The sequence below is a fragment of the Chenopodium quinoa genome, unplaced genomic scaffold, assembly GCF_001683475.1.
Source record: "Chenopodium quinoa cultivar QQ74 unplaced genomic scaffold, ASM168347v1, whole genome shotgun sequence".
NCBI classification, from domain to species: Eukaryota; Viridiplantae; Streptophyta; class Magnoliopsida; order Caryophyllales; family Amaranthaceae; genus Chenopodium; species Chenopodium quinoa.
The window spans coordinates 2,417,647-2,434,324 of NW_018744813.1; the positions used below are offsets into that span (position 1 = coordinate 2,417,647).

Consider the following 16,678-nt stretch of genomic DNA (forward strand, 5'->3'; position numbering starts at 1 on the left):
TTTGTTGTTGATGCTTTGGGTGATGACAATCCTCTTTTCTTTGGGAATAGTTGCCAACACAACTCTTGTATGATGTATGACAATCCGATTTAGGGAAAGTTGTCAATGCCATGTAACAATCCATCCTTTGAAATGTTGCTACAATGAAGTGACAATCCGTATCTCGAAAAATTTGCCAAAATCCAATTTTGGGAAAAGTTGCCAATGCTTCATAACAATCTGTCATAAGAACTTTGCTACGATCGACAATCCACATCTTGGAATATAACTCTTGAAAGCACTACAAGAAAATGGCTTATTTCCAATGGCCTATAAAAACCGTCGAAAAATTTTAAAACTCCGATGGTTCCGAAACCCCTCGTATTTTTCCGATGGATAATAAAATTTTCGATGGATTTAGCCATCAAAAAATTACGATGGTTTATTAAGCCGTAGGAAATAATAGTTTCTGATGGCTTTTTTCCATAGGAAATGTGTTTTTTTAAAATTTAAAATTCGAAAAAAGAACTTCTGATGGTTAATTAGCCATAGGAAATTTCCGACGGCGTATATCAGATGGAAAAGCCATCGAAATTTATATTTCCGATGGTTTATATCCATAGGAAATATAATTTTCGATGGCTTTTATCCATAGGAATAGCCGTCGGAAATGTGTTGAACTTAAAAAAAAACCCTCAGATTCATTTGGGCATTTTCGAACAAAAGGAGAAGGAGAGAGAGAGAGAAGGGGAAGAGAGAGAAGGAAAATCTCCGCCGCTGCCCCCCCACCGCTGCTCCCCCTCCGGCGCTGCTCCCCATCCGCTGACGCTCCTCCTCCCCCTCAACTCATCAATCGTCGGCCACTAGGTAACCCTCTTCCTTTCGACTTTTTTTTTTTTTTTTTAATTTCGTTTCTTATGCTAACCGAAAATCCTCCACCACCTCAGACCACCCACCACCAGCCACTAGCTCACCCTCTCCCTCCAACAGACCTTCGTTCGTCGGCCACTAGGTAATTCTATTTTTTATTTTTTATTTTATTTTTTTTAGTTTTAATTAATTACCCATAAACCCTAAGTTTTGTAATTTTAATTTTTTTATTCACTTTTTTTTTAAGGATTTGTAGATTTACTGTGTTTGCTCCTCAAAAAATAGTTCAAATTCAAAGGTTAGTGGTTATTTTTTCCAATGTCCTTATAGTTTTATATGTGTGTTAGTTATTAGTAGAAAAAATGGTACAAATTAATTTATTTTTGGTGTGTTTTGGGGATGAAACAAATTAATTGTTTAGAAATTCATTATAGAATCAAATCTCATTCAAAAAAATTTTAGGGTTTGTTACTTTATAAATTTAAAATGCAGAGTTTCATACATGATGCTAAACACGAATGTGAGGCAATAATAGATTGAGCAGTTGTCAATGTAAGAAGATAAAGGAACATATAACTTATAAATGCTATTAGTTGGGTTTCGTAGAACTGATTTGTGGTTGAAAGGAAATTATTTAAATTGAATGATGTTACTGTTTGCTCTGCCAAGTTCATTGCATGAGTGTATCTAATGTCAAGTCAGAAGAATAAGAAGGTGCTTTGGTTAGAAGATTAGGATAGTTCTTTGAAGTTATGCTAAGATCTTGGTTGATGTTTTACCCTAGGTTACATGACATTTAAGTTAAATCATATGAAAAGATTTTGGCAAACAAAGGGATAAGAACTTAAGAAGACACTGCTGAATTTATTTTTTTGACACATTTTAACGTTGATGGCTTGTGTAGATTTGTCATAGGTTGATGTCTTTGATAGTGCCTCTTTAGTATGGCAGCAACTGTTTTTAATACCTACTCAGTAAATTTTAACTTCCGAATATGTAGTTAACTTAATTCTTTATTAGCTTTTTACTCCTCAATATGTATATAAACCTCAAAAACTTTTCTAGTAAATGTAAGTTTAGTTTATATATGTTATTTTAGTTTATAAATGTTAGTTTATAAATGTTAGTTTATTAACTTGATTCTTTATTAACTTGAGGTTTAGTTTATATATGTTAGTTTAGTTTATAAATGTTAGTTTAGTTTCATTATATGTTAGTAGATTGTTGAGTTTATATATGTTGCTATGTATGCTAGTCTAGTTTAAATATGTTGTTATATATAGTAGTTTAATTTTTGCTATATGTAGTTTAGTTCATATACACATATATAATTATATATGTAAGTAAGTTGTTTATATGCATTTTAAATGTCATTGTGGATCTTGTAATCATTTTTTGCACTATTGTTAGTTGTTTTGTGACTAATGTGATTACATGCATAAGTTGTGTAGAAGTTGTAATCATGAAAAGAAGGGAGCGTAGTTGGATGTATGACAGGTTGGATGGGCTTAAGCTTAAGCCTGAGTTTTTGAAAGGGGTTGATGAATTCATGAAGTATTGCAAAGATCATCTTGAGAACAGTAACCCCAATGAAGTTTGATGCCCTTGTGTCAAATACAAGAACTTACATCTCCATGATCCGGACACGGTTAAAGTTCATTTGTATGGCAAGGGTTTTGTAGATGATTACCATGAGTGGATGTGTCACGGCGAAGGGTTTCCCGATCCCCCCCAAGACCATTCTAATACATATCGTGAAATAGTTGTGGATGCTCTTGGTTATGATCAAGACCAACTAGGTAAGGGAGATCCGAGCGATCAAGAGGAGGAGCCAGACACACAAGCAAAGAAATTTTTGGACATGTTGAAGGCAGCTGATCAACCTCTATACGAAGGGAGTTCTATGTCTGTGTTAGATATGGCCTCTAGAATTACTAGCCTAAAGTATGAGTATAACTTACCGTACAGGTGTGTTGATGGATTTGCTTCTTTGATGAGTGAAGCAATTCCTAACAACAACCACATGGGCCAAACATTCTCTGATGTGAATAAAATTGTTAAGGGATTAGAGCTTCCTCATAAGAAGATTCATGCATGTCCGAAAGGTTGTATGTTGTTTTGGAAGGAGGATGAAGAGTTGTCTACGTGCAAGGTGTGTGGTAGCGATCGATACAAGAGGACTTCTAAACAAAGTTTAGTGCCTTTGAATGTCCTAATATATTTCCCTATCACACCAAGATTGCAAAGGATGTTTGCAACTAAAAACATTTCTGAGGAAATGACTTGGCACTCTAAGAATCCTCGAGTCCAGGGCACAATGGCACACCCCAGTGACAGTGAAGCATGGAAACACCTAGATAGGTCCTTTCTCGAGTTTGCCTCTGAACCTCGCAATGTTCGTCTTGGGATGTGTATAGACGGGTTTTCTCCCCATGGTAAGTTTGGGGGTTAATATTCTTGCTGACTGGTCATTTTGACCCCTTATAACTTGCCTCCATCTATGTGCATGAAAAGAAAATTCATGTTCCTTTCCTTGCTGGTTCCCGGTCCTAGAAACCTGAAGGGGAATTTAGATGTGTATATGCAACCACTTATTGAAGAGTTGAAACAGTTATGGTAAGTGGGTGCAAATACTTATGATATTTCAAGGAAACAAAATTTCAATCTTCAAGCAGCCATTTTATGGACTATTAGTAACTTCCCTGCTTATGGTATGTTGTCTGGATGGTCTACAGTCGGTAATAAAGCTTGCCTATATTGCATGAAAAGAGCAAAGCGTTTTGGCTTGATCATGGTGGAAAAGTTTCTTGGTTCGATTGCCACCGCCAATTTCTTTCTTCCGATCACCCATTTCGAAAGAGTAAAACTATATTTTGTAGAAACAGAGTGGAAAATGGAGAACCTCAACACATCATGTCAGGGGAAGAGTTGTGGGAATGTGTCAAAAACCTTCCAAAGGCAACTGATGGCCCAAAAGCACTTAAAAGGTTGAAAAAGGCGAAAAAGGGTTGGTTTAAGCAAATCACTCTTTGGGAACTTCTGTATTGGAAGCATCTGCTCGTTCGTCACAACCTAGATGTCATACACATTGAAAAGAATTTTTTCAATCAACTCATTCACACTATTATGGATGTGGAAAAGCATACGTGTGACACTCCAGCCGCTAGAAAAGACATTGCTAAGTATTGCAAACGACCACAACTCCATCTTGAGGAGGATGATAGAGGGAAAGAGACCATGCCAAAGGCTCCATTCTCTCTTGACAAGGCTCAGAGAAAGGTTTTGTGTGAGTGGGTTCGTCCACTAAGGTTTCCCGATGGTTATATGCTTTGAACCTTAGTAGATGTGTTGATTTGCAAGCATGTAAGCTCCATGGGATGAAAAGCCATGATTGTCATGTGTTTATGGAAAGGTTGTTGCCAATTGCTTTGAAAGAGTTGTTTCCTACCCATGTTTGGAATGCAATTATTGAGATTAGTCAATTCTTTTGCGACTTATGTTCCTATACAATCAAAGTTAGTGATGTGGAACGATTAGAGGAAAACATTGATGAGATTCTTTGCAAGATTGAAAAGATTTTTCCATCCTCATTCTTTAACTCCATGGAGCACTTACCAATGCATTTTCTGTTAGAGAGAAAGTTATGTGGTCCCGTTCAATATCGATGGATGTATCCATTCGAAAGGTAACATTATCTTATTTTCAAAGTGCATCCTTTTAAACATTATCAACTCATTTCTCTATATATTTATACTCATAACTAGTTTACACTTTTATAATTAAAACTTTAGGTTCCTCAATTATATAAAAAGGAATATCGGTAACAAGGCCCGTGTCGAAGGTTCAATATGCAACACCTACCTTACCGAAGAGATTGCAAACTTCTTCTCACATTATATTACTTTCAAGAAACCATTGACACCAAAACAAGAGATCTAGGCCGAAATGTCAATGCCGATGTTGACCCCATCTTCAATGAAGATGAAGTCCCTGAACTATTCTCAGTTGATAGAGGTCGAGTGCCAAATGAGGGGAAAACTCGTTTTTTAGATGACAATGAACTTGAGCGTGTTCACTTGTTTGTGTTATCAAACAGCGGAATTTTAGGAGAATATGAAAGGTAAATCCATTATTAACACAATAATTTACAAACAAATGATTGACTTAACAACACTTAACACTTGATCTCCACCTAACAGAAGGTTTGAGGACCACATTCTTAGTACCCAACCTTCTTTGCGTAGAGAAGAAGTAATGGAAAAATTTGAAGTTAATTTTCCGGATTGGTTTCATAAAAAGGTGATTGATCCATATCTAAACTACAATTATTACGATAAGTAGATTTTCCACCGTCATTTCAATAACACTTTGTTATGTTCAATCATCATACATTGATAGGTGGTTGAAGAAAAACCAAGATCCGATGTCTTGTAAGCTTTGGCTATGCGTCCTTTCAAGCGTGTACGCACTTGGAGTCAAATATTTGTCAACGGATTCAATTTCCATACATATGATTATGGCAAATTCAAATCCACTATGAATTATGGTGTTGGTGTGTCAAGTGCGGATGGAGGAGAGTATTTTGGTATTTTAGATGACATAATAGAACTTGTGTATAGAGGCCCCAAGAGAGTGTACAAGACTATGTTGCTTAAGTGCAAATGGATTGACTCTATTAGAGGTATGAACATACATGAACACTACAAACTTGTGGAAGTAAATCATACTAAGAAATACCCGAAATACGACCCATTTGTCTTAACTTACCAAGTTAGTCAGGTGTACTTTGCATCATACCCGAGCTTGAAAAGGGATCGACTTCAATGGTGGGCTGTTTTTAAGACTCATGCGAGGTCGGTTGTCGATGCTCCAGTGGACTTATTCTTTTTGCAGGAAACCACATTTGAAGAATCTTCAACATTATGTCCACCAAATGATATTCCCGACTACGATTCGCTAACTGATGATGAGGATGAATTAGAGGATGATGACATGGTATCCGATGATGAAGATGAATCTAGCGTAGGTTCTAGTGATAGCGAGGAAGAAGAGGTCGCTGATTTCTTTTTTGATGATAGTTCTGATGATGTTAGTAGTGATGGTGATAGTGGTCTTAATGATAGTGTTGATGAAAGTGATTAGAAGTACTATGATCCTAATGTTGTTTTACGTACATTAAATGATGTATTTCCACTTGTGTTTTTTTTTTGAAGACTCAAACTTTAATGGAAATGTAACTTATGTATGACGTTTAAATGCCTTGTAATGTTAGCGTATTTGACTATTATTATTATTATTATTATTATTATTGGATTTTGTTACTAATGTCTGTTTCAGGATCAGGTATGGCTGGTGGCAAGCGAGTGAAAGGGACCAAGAAGCGAAAGTCACGTGAACACCCTCCTTATCATTTAGAAGATAGTTAGTTGGTCCCTACTTCTGCAACTCAAGAGGACGATAGTGATGAGGAGGAGGAGGCAGTGAACTTGGGTGACACTAGTGTTCCTAACACCCAGACCCAATCTCAAACCCAAACCCAGTTGCATCATACGTCGACAGTTTTGCAGGGGAAAACCTCTAACCCGTTTGGTAGGTTGGCTTTGGATCCTTCTAACCTGTGGTAAGTAGTAATACTAAATTTGTAGCTTGTTATTATTAATTCAAATGAATTTGATACTTTATATACATCACTATCTCATATTATGTTACATACGTGATTTTTGTATATGGTAGGTTCGAAGATGAACCTATGAAAAAGGCTGTCTCTCGTTCAATACAAGGCTACTACCGAGAACCTTGGATGAATTACGGGGAGGTTGATGCTGGCACCAAATCACATTGGTGGAACTTGTAAAGTGTACGATATTTTTTTTAGAGAATAAGTAGTTATACACATACATACATTCTCTTTTTTAGTATAGTGTGCTAACCAAATGGTAGTTGCAATTGCAGAAAAAATTCACATGGCCACCTGAGTTGGAGGACCAAGTGAAGAGGAGATTCAACATGAAGGCTAGTGAGAGACTACGAGACATGTTCTACACAGTCACAAAGAAGATGAAAGGAGCAAAACCTTACTGGGTGAATGAAGACCTTCACAAGAAAAGGATGGCTATTCCAAAAGAAAAATGAAACTCATAAAAAGAGGTCCAAGCAGAACAAGTTGAATAGGAGAGGTGGTTCCATGTCAAATGTGGTTGAGCCATCCCACTTTCAAGGTTCCATCTCGGCAGCACAACATGCTAAGAGGATGGTGAGTGTCATACTACTTAGGAAGCTTTGTTAATTAGTATGGCATAATAATTTGTATGATTTAATGACATTTTGTGTTTGGTTATTTTAAAGGCTTTGAAAGATGGAGGCAAGTTGCCATCAGCCCCTGAACTTTTTTTAAAGACTCACTTCAAGGACATACCTGGGAAAGGAAAGGTGCCTGCTAATGCTAAGTCCAAGCTGATTGCGGTAATAACTTATACATAATCAGATTTTATTCAACTTTTTTTTTATAAATAAGGAACTAGAACACTCAAATGCAGAACATTTCATAAAATAAGGATGGCGTAACCTCAAATTCTAGGCTTAGTTGAGATCATTTAAGTCATAAATGTATGTAAGTGTCATGTTAGAGGCTTGAATCAACTTGTTTGGCTAATATATAGAGAATTGGGAAATGAAGAAGGTGTTTACCTTTAATTTGACTTCGAATGAGCCTATAGAACTCAAACTTGGGTAGTTCACTATATTTACTTGTTTGACTTATAGAAACTAAATAAATACATTTATTATGCACATAAGAGGCCTTAATTGAATCATTTCACGAAATAAAAGGATTATGGGCATTGTAGAAGCTCATAGGGTGACTTTAAAGCCCTTTGGGTTATACAGATGACGTAACCTCAAATGCTAGGCTTAGTTGAGATCATTTAAGTCATAAATGTATGTAAGTGTCATGTTAGAGGCTTGAATCATCTTGTTTGGCTAATATATAAAGAATTGGGAAATGAAGAAGGTGTTTAACTCTAATTTGATTTCGAATGAGCCTATAAAACTCAAAACTTGGGTAGTTCACTATATTTACTTGTTTAGACTTATAAAAACTAAATAAATACATTTATTATGCATATAAGATCCCTTAATTGAATCATTTCATGAAATAAAAGGATTATGGGCATTGTAGAAGCTCATAGGGTGACTTTAAAGCCCTTTGGGGTATACAGATGGCGTAACCTCAAATTCAAGGCTTAGTTGAGATTATTTAATTCATAAATGTATGTTATTGTCATGTTAGAGACTCGAATCAACTTGTTTGGCTAATATATAAAGAATTGGGAAAGGATGAAGGTGTTTACCTCTAATTTGACTCTAAATGAGCCTATAGAACTCAAAACTTGGGTAGTTCACTATATTTACTTATTTGAACTTATAGAAACTAAATAAATACATTTATTATGCACATAATATCCCTTAATTGAATCATTTCATGAAATAAAAGGATTATGGGCATTGTAGAAGCTCATAGGGTGACTTTAAAGCCCTTTGGGGTACAGAGATGGCGTAAACTCAAATGCTAGGCTTAGTTGAGATCATTTAAGTCATAAATGTATGTAAGTGTCATGTTCGAGGCTTGAATCAACTTGTTTGGCTAATATATAAAGAATTGGGAAATGAAGAAGGTGTTTACCTCTAATTTGACTTCGAATGAGCCTATAGAACTCAAAACTTGGGTAGTTCACTATATTTACTTGTTTACACTTATAGAAACTAAATAAATACATTTATTATGCAAATAAGAGGTCTTAACTGAATCATTTGACGAAATAAAAGGATTATGGGCATTGTAGAAGCTCATAGGGTGACTTTAAAGTCCTTTGGGGTATAGAGATGGCGTAAACTCAAATTCTAGGATTAGTTGAGATCATTTAAGTCATACATGTATGTAAGTGTCATGTTAGAGACATGAATCAACTTGTTTGGCTAATATATAAATAATCGGGAAAGGATTAGGGTGTTTACCTCTAATTTGACTCCGAATGAGCCTATAGAACTCAAAACTTGGGTAGTTCACTATATTTACTTGTTTGCACTTATAGAAAATAAATTCATCTTTTATGTTAATATTTGCAATTCAAAATTACAAGAGACCTATCAAAATAAACTGGAGGAAGAAACTAGTCAAAGGGTTGAAAAGAGCCCGAATCAGCTGTATAGGGAGACCGTAGGTGGGCGGAAGAAGGACCTTGTTAAGGGTCTTGGCCAAAGTGGAGAGTTCTACTATGGCACCCCTCAAGAGAGAGGAATCTGTTCTTCCGGGCAGTACACGCTGTCCATTGTAACTCAGATGCAGGAACAATTTGAACAGAGGGTGCAAAGCATGCGAACTGACATGGAGGCCAAGATTCAGTTTCGAGTCGAGTCTCAAGTGCAAGAGCAAGTTGCGGCCCAGGTCCAGGCCCAAGTTTCTACCCAGATTGCTGCAATGGAGAGACGGAACAAGGAGATTATGGACGAGATGATGAACCGCCTATCTGGGTTCAACAACACCATTTGTTCTACATTGCAGCCTTAGCATCGAGACCCTCGAGACGACTTGGGCAGCGGTGGAGGTCATGCTACTGTAGACACCTAAAAATGTCTCCCCAAAACCAAACCCGATGATGAACAACCTTTCACCGTCACTATTGGTCGGGTTCAGTATTTAATCCCGAGAATTCTTAAAAAATCGTATTGAATTAAATTCAATTTTTTGATAGTCCATGGACCAGTCTTGATGTTTGGTCAAAGCATAGATTTTTTTAATTTTAGCCCAAACCTTTTTTTTATTTTATTGTTTTATTATTTTTTTTGGCCCAAACCTTTTATTTATTTTATTTACTTATTTTCTTTTTTTTAGCCCAAATAATAATAAATCGGAAATGGCCCAAAATTATCAATCGACACTTAAAATGCTGAACGAAATTAGGGTTAAAAATGAATTTAGACAGAAAAACGGACAAAAAATTCCCGCGTCACGGCAATAGTCCACCGTGTCACGAGAAACTGTCCCGTCTGACGGTGGTATTTCCCGTGACACGGGAAACCTGCTGTGACACGGGAGTTTCCATGTCCGTTCCGCGTAAACCCTTCACGCGTTTTATTCCCCGTACCCTAAAATATTTCCCGCGTCACGCAACTGTTCACCGCGTCACGGGAATTTTTCCCGTCTGACGGTGGGAATTCCCGTGTCACGGTACACAGTGCCATGTCGCAGTATACTCTTTTAGGGTTTTTATCATTCACTATTTTTCACTCTTATATGCTCTAGCCTAAACACTAGCCTACCCTTCTTCTTTCAAAATTCCTTTACTTGAAGTCCATACTTTACTCGTGGTTCTGTCCTTAAGCTAAGGCGTGAAAGGTAGAACTGTTTGAGGGTTTGGCTCCAAATCAATTCTATTTAATTTAATTTAATTTAACTATTGTTTTATTATTATTTCCTTGAAGTTACTAACTCGTTTATTATTTTATAGTTGCAAGCAAACAGAATCAAAGAAAGAATTATGTTCCTTTTATTTCTATTATTTTTTCTAACGATTTTATATTGTTGGAATTATGGTTAAATTTCTTCTAATATTAATGTTTATTTTATTATTATTTATGATCATCATATTGCATGTTTAAAGGGAATATGTAATTGAAAATCACGCCTAATAAGATAATTTGGACAACCGGTTTAGGTTCCTTTTTAATCTTGTTGTTTAATTCAAGTGATCAAAAATATTTTAGAATTATGTGTTGCATTAATATTAAACCAATTTAGCTTAATAATAGATTGGAGCAAATTAAATCTCTGTTTGTATGCTTTTGAGATCGCAGGAATCACTTTTCACTATAAGAATCGAGTAGAGGCCAATACGGGCGAATGTGACTCCATGACTCACTTCGTACCATCATCCCCGATCCTCCTTTCGTGGTTCCAAACCATATGGAGTTAGTAATCTCATGGATTATGAATGGGGTGTAACCTTCACGGGTCAATCGTTGTTGCCTTTCGTTGTCCCTTTATCGTGGTTGCCTTTAATGATCCGTGAACGGTTTACAAGTTCCTTAAAAACTTGTTGGCGGCTCCTTACTTTCCTTGTCCATAATCGTATACGTCAATTCCTATTTCCTAAGAGTGCCAAGCATATTCACACATGCTTTTAACGTAGGCGCACTTCAAACGAAGCCTACAATTTTGCGACTCCACTAGGGAGGATTCTTGGTTATTTATCGATTTGAGTGATTGGTATTTAATTAAGATGAGTGGATGAGACTAGAAAGATTCTTGAAAAATATTCATGTGATTATTTTGGCATTGTTGCATAAGCAAAGACGTTTTAACGCCGCATTTAGGTCTGTCCCGTAGGAAAAATTGAATAACTTGATTGCGTACGAAGGAAAAGAGGGCACCAGTCAGATTTTATGACTGCCGTGCCATGGAAGAATCTGCCATATCACGACAGTCGTAAAATCAGTCTGGTGGCTTGTTTTCTCTTCTCACAGTCAACTTCCTTCGATTTTTCTAAAAACATGTGTGTTCTACATGCGTCTTAGCCCTGGGGGATTTAAGCTCTTTCAACCCAAAAACTCACATGGCAATAAGGGATCATACGAGTTATTAAATCCACCCAAACCATGGAGTCGAGTTCGATTTCATCACGAACTCGCGGAGCCGCCTGTTGGCATACACCCTCAAGGGAGGCTGCCTTGCTAACGCGTCCAAACTCTTAACCATGGTACCCTATTGACACCAAATAAACCTGACCATAGTCGAACATAGAACTTGACCTTAGGTTGCGAACTATTCTTTGCATCATTGTGCCTACGTGTTTATGTTTGGTCGTTTTGATCCTAACGATCTTTCTTTGTCTATGGTGGATTATTTTATGACTAACTATTGCCAATGGACCGTACTCACTTAGTAATTAGCGCAAAAAAAAAAAAAAAATTTCGTGCCACATCAGCATCCACCGTGGCACGGGAAAGTTCACCGTGTCACGACAATTTCCACCATGCCACAGTGGATTTCCAGCAAAAAAAAATAAATTCCCGTGCCACGTCAGCATCCATCGTGTAACGAGAAAGTTCACCGTGTCACGCCAATTTCCATTGTGACACGGTGGATTTCCAGCACCAAAAAAAAAAAAAATTTCCCGTGCCACGTTAGCATCCATCGTGGCACGGGAAAGTTTACCGTGGCACGGCAATTTCCACCGTGGCACGGTGGATTTTCAAAAAAAAAAAAACCCACCGCGTCACGGCAGCTTGTACCGTGACACGGTACAGTTTTCCGTGTCACGGTGCCCTTGAAATAAGTCCAGTCAGCTTTTTTTTAAGTCTTCCGTGTTGATTTGGTCCCCGCGTCAGTCATTTTGGTTATTGTTCACATGTCTAGCCATATGATCATACCACGAGTCTTATAACATCACTTAGTCACTCACGAGTCAAGTGTAGTCCACACACTTTCTTTATGTTCCGACTCGAGTCGTGCACCAGGTCGTTTATGATCGTATACTAGGTTCATGCACCCTTTTTTCATAATAAAAAAATGAGTGGAGTTTTCTCACCTGTTTTCAAATGTCTATTTTTTCCTTCCTTTCCTATCTTGAGCAATGAGTCAAAAAATTAAGTGAATTATTTTATTCCACAGTACTTGGTCAAAGAACAGGGATAGATTAATACGGTTCAAGTCATTACCGCAACAATCTCTCAGATTTAATAGGCGTTCAAAGAGAACTTTGCCATCTCCACATTACTTATCACCTTTCAATGGCCACTAAAGAAGATATTGAGAACATCAACAAATCCATTGAGGCACTGTCTTCCATGATGCAAACCCTTACCACTAAGGTCACTACCATAACAAGGTCACTGTTTCCACCCTTGACAAATTGAAGGAACAAATGAGTAAGATTTATGAGGATTTCACTTATGTGGAACGGCCTCCCACTCCTTTGGATGTGAAGGACAGACTCCCTGAAAAGTTCTCCACGGATGATATTCCAAAGTTCAAGCCTACTAACAATCCAATATTCCATTTGAAGGCGTTCTCTAAAACCATGGCTCTTAAGGGATTAGACGTAACACTCTTCCCTACGGTGTTCCCTCTCTCCTTAGAACATGCTTGCCAACAATGGTTTTATTCCCTAGATGCCAAGCATACTGCGACTTGGCAAGATGTCACCGACAGTTTCATGAATCGTTACAAGTGTAACACTCAGACTAAAACTTCTGAACGTGAACTCTCCATTCTCAAACAGAAAGAGAATGAAGGCTTCACCACTTACCTGAACAGGTTGAGGGAAACAACTTCACTCTTGGTAGATCCTCCCAAAAAAAGAGAGGTTGTTCGCCTCTTTATTCAAAATCTGACTCATAAATATAGGGAACATCTCAAATTTCTTCCACTGAACACTTTCAAAGCTATATACGACATCGGCATCAATATCGAGGATGAGCTAATAAAGACTGCTGGTAGTAACAATAATAACACTTGGAAAAACAAGAAGAACGACCATCCTTCTTCTTCGTCTTCTAAGCACGAAAATACTAACAACAATATAAGCCAAGTTGATCTCAATAAAGTGTTAGCTCTTAATAATTCATTGCCCAAGAAGAAAAGAACTTACACTCCTTTAGGAATGACTTATGATGCGGCCTTTGATCGCCTTTACAGTCAAGGCTTGATCACACCTATTGGGCCATTTCCAGAGCCAAAATCTGAAGAAAGGAGCGCCAAATGGAATCCCAATGCCCATTGCAAGTACCATCAAGGAAAGGGCCACACTACCGAGAAATGTTGGAATTTGAAGGACGTCATTCAAGACTTGGTGGATGCAAAGAAACTTCCTGTCCCTCCAGGCGGCAAGAAGTAATGAACAAAGTTGTTGTTGATGAAGAAACTTCCACTTTCTAACTCCTTGGCTATTTCTGATGAGGAAAGTTGTGTTGATCCCTCATGTTTAATCAAAACAATCGAAGAAACTCATGTCCTTGAATAAGAAGAGGAAATCTTTTTCGATGCCATGAGTGATTAATCCCCAATTCAGCAATCGACCACTAAAGAAGATGTGTTGCTCTTCATATATACAATGGAGAAAACAATAGGCATGTTTAGAGAAGTTCTTGAACGCACAAAGCAAGAATAAAGTTTTATATGTCAATTAAAAGGTGACACCTATAAAGACTACTAAGAAAAAGCCATTTTTTCTTCAAGTAGTTGAAGTGCCCAAAAGGAGCAATAAGTCCTACACTCCAATTGGGACCAATTATGCAAATATGTTCAAAATGCTCTCTAAGAGTGGCAAGATTAAACCTCTCAAACCGAGACCATTTGAATCACTAAAGAGGATAGACAAGTTATAATGTCCATATCATCAATCAGGGGGACACACAATAGAATACTGTCTTAAATTTAAGGATTTAATTATGAAACTGATTGATAATAAAAAGTTAGCTCAAATTCCACAAGAGAAAGATGCTACCATCAATGGAGTTTGGGAGAATGATGACGAGGACGTCTACCTCAAGGATATGGAAGAAACCCCACTCTCCACAATATATCTAGTGGACGATATTAGGGATGAAGAAGATTCACCCATAGATGTTCTCACAAGATCCGGGAGAATGTAATCTCACAAGATCCGGGAGAATGTAATCTTCCATTATCGTGCAACAACCTATTCCTACTACTCAGCAAGTTCCCATACCCATCATAGAAGACAACGATGTTGTCAAACAACTAAAGAAGACCAAAGTCGATATAAATGTATTGAAACTTTTAGCTACATCCCATTAACATAGGATGGCAGTGATGAATTCTTTAGATAAAATAGGAATAGATTCTGAAACCTCTTGTGGTTTTGGCTAACTTACTCACGAGTGATCTTCCTAGTCCCATCAACTTGATCACCTTTTCTGACAAAGACCTACCTCCAAAAGGTGATAAACATAACAAAGCATTAAATCTCACAGTAATATTCAAGAGGATGAATGTCCTAATGAATCTTGTAGATAATGGATCAGTGATTAATGTCTGTCCACTCCAAACTGCAAGAATATTGGGAATAAGGGATGAAGACTTGTCTCCGTCTACGCAGGGAATAAAAGCCTATGACAACACTCGCTGCCAAGCTCTTGGAATTATCACCATTAATGTAACGACAGGATTCATAGAACATGCTACTACTTTTCAAGTAGTAGACATTAAGTTAAGCCTCTTTCAACTTATTGTTGGGATGCCCTTGACTTCATGACCTAAAGGTCGTCCCTTCATCCTTTCATCAACAAGTGAGGGATATAGTTGGAGAAATCCCTATTACAATCGATGCTTCACCAATGAGAATCAAGGCCATCGAAAATCCCATCATAAATGTGGAGCACGATAAGGACGAAGAAGACTTGTGGGGATTCAAAAAAGAGGTCACCTTAATCGAGGATGATGAAGGGACCCCTCTTCAGTATGACCCCCACTCTAACATGAAGGTAAATGCTATCCTAAAAAAACAGGGACATTTTCCTGGAATGAGTCTTAGAAAGAAGAAAGGGATAGTAAAGCAAATGGGACTACCTGGCCTCCCTAAATTGAAAACTTTTGGACGTGGTTTTAAACCGACTCTGGAAGAACTTAAGCAAGCTCGAGAAAAGGCCAAGGCGCGTAGGAACGCTTGTACCCAAAAGAAAGCATTTCCATTGGATCATTATCCTCTTACCCTAAATGGACAATTCATGAGAGAGGGAGAGGACTATCCATGCCATGATTTTCCTGAAACCTTTGTCATGAATTGAATAAGACAACCTGGGTTTGAAATATTCTTGGATTGCAACTTTCTAGATGATGTCCCAACTCCTATACATAAGGAGACAGAACCTCCATGCTTTGACTTTAATGTCATGGGACTTCTTTTTGGGCATGAGAAGAATGAGCCAACTTATATTGAGGATAATTCCTTGCTCATTAAAACAGTACTACAAAGTGATAACTTTGATCCTTCTAAACTTATCACTTCAGCAGAGAGTCTAGTTCAAGTATGGTGAAAGACCGTGAAGGTGACTACTCTGAGTGGAAGAAAAATCTCCATAACAATAGGAAAAGGACCAATTTTTGAAGAATCGTGTGAGTTAGTGTCTTCCTCTATTGAGTCTTCTAAGTCATTAGCTATAGCGCCTTCTCCCAATTCTTCTGGTTTAGCACCTTCTCCTAGATTAGTTAGTAATCAAGTCCCATCAGACATAACTTTATTTGATGTAATGGTTTCCTAGTTTAATAATATGTCTTCATTTGCTTACTCCTCGTGTCACACTTTAATCCAAGATGATGAGCATTGCTTAAATAACAATGAAAATGACAAACAAATAATTAAAGCAATGGAAACACTTGAAAACAAAAAACCGGTAATTAAAGATACTGAAATGATTGTGTAGGCGTCGTTTTAAGTGCGCCTATGTTAAGCATGTGTAAATATGCTTGGCACTCATAAGAAGTGGGAATTGACATAATACGATTAGGGATAAGGAAAATAGGGAGCCGCCAACAAGTTTTTAAGGAACTTGTAAACCGTTCACGGATCATAAAAGGCAACCACGATTAAGGGACAACGATAAGCAACAACGATTGACCCGTGAAAGTTACACCTTATTCATATTCCATGAGATTACTAACTCCATATGGTTCGGGACTACAAAAGGAGGATCAGGGATGATGGTACAAAGTGAGTCATTGAGTCACATTCGCCCGTATTGGCCTCTACTCGATTCTTGTTATGAAAAGTGATTCCTACGATCTTAAAGGCATGCAAACAATATATTCAAT

The 16,678-nt window shown here is 37.5% G+C and overlaps 1 long non-coding RNA gene across 2 annotated transcripts; it reads left to right on the forward strand.

Annotated features, from left to right (window-relative positions):
- Positions 1 to 650: 650 nt before the first annotated feature.
- Positions 651 to 9,531, forward strand: LOC110704024. 2 transcript variants are annotated; one of them, XR_002507848.1, is made up of 7 exons: positions 651 to 846; positions 927 to 991; positions 1,097 to 1,147; positions 6,187 to 6,469; positions 6,583 to 6,706; positions 6,802 to 7,102; positions 7,195 to 9,531. It is a non-coding gene; the product is annotated as an uncharacterized LOC110704024 (long non-coding RNA). The 2 variants fall into 2 exon arrangements; XR_002507847.1 differs by lacking the exon at positions 651 to 846 and having other exon boundaries at positions 858 to 991.
- The last annotated feature ends 7,147 nt before the right edge of the window (positions 9,532 to 16,678 follow it).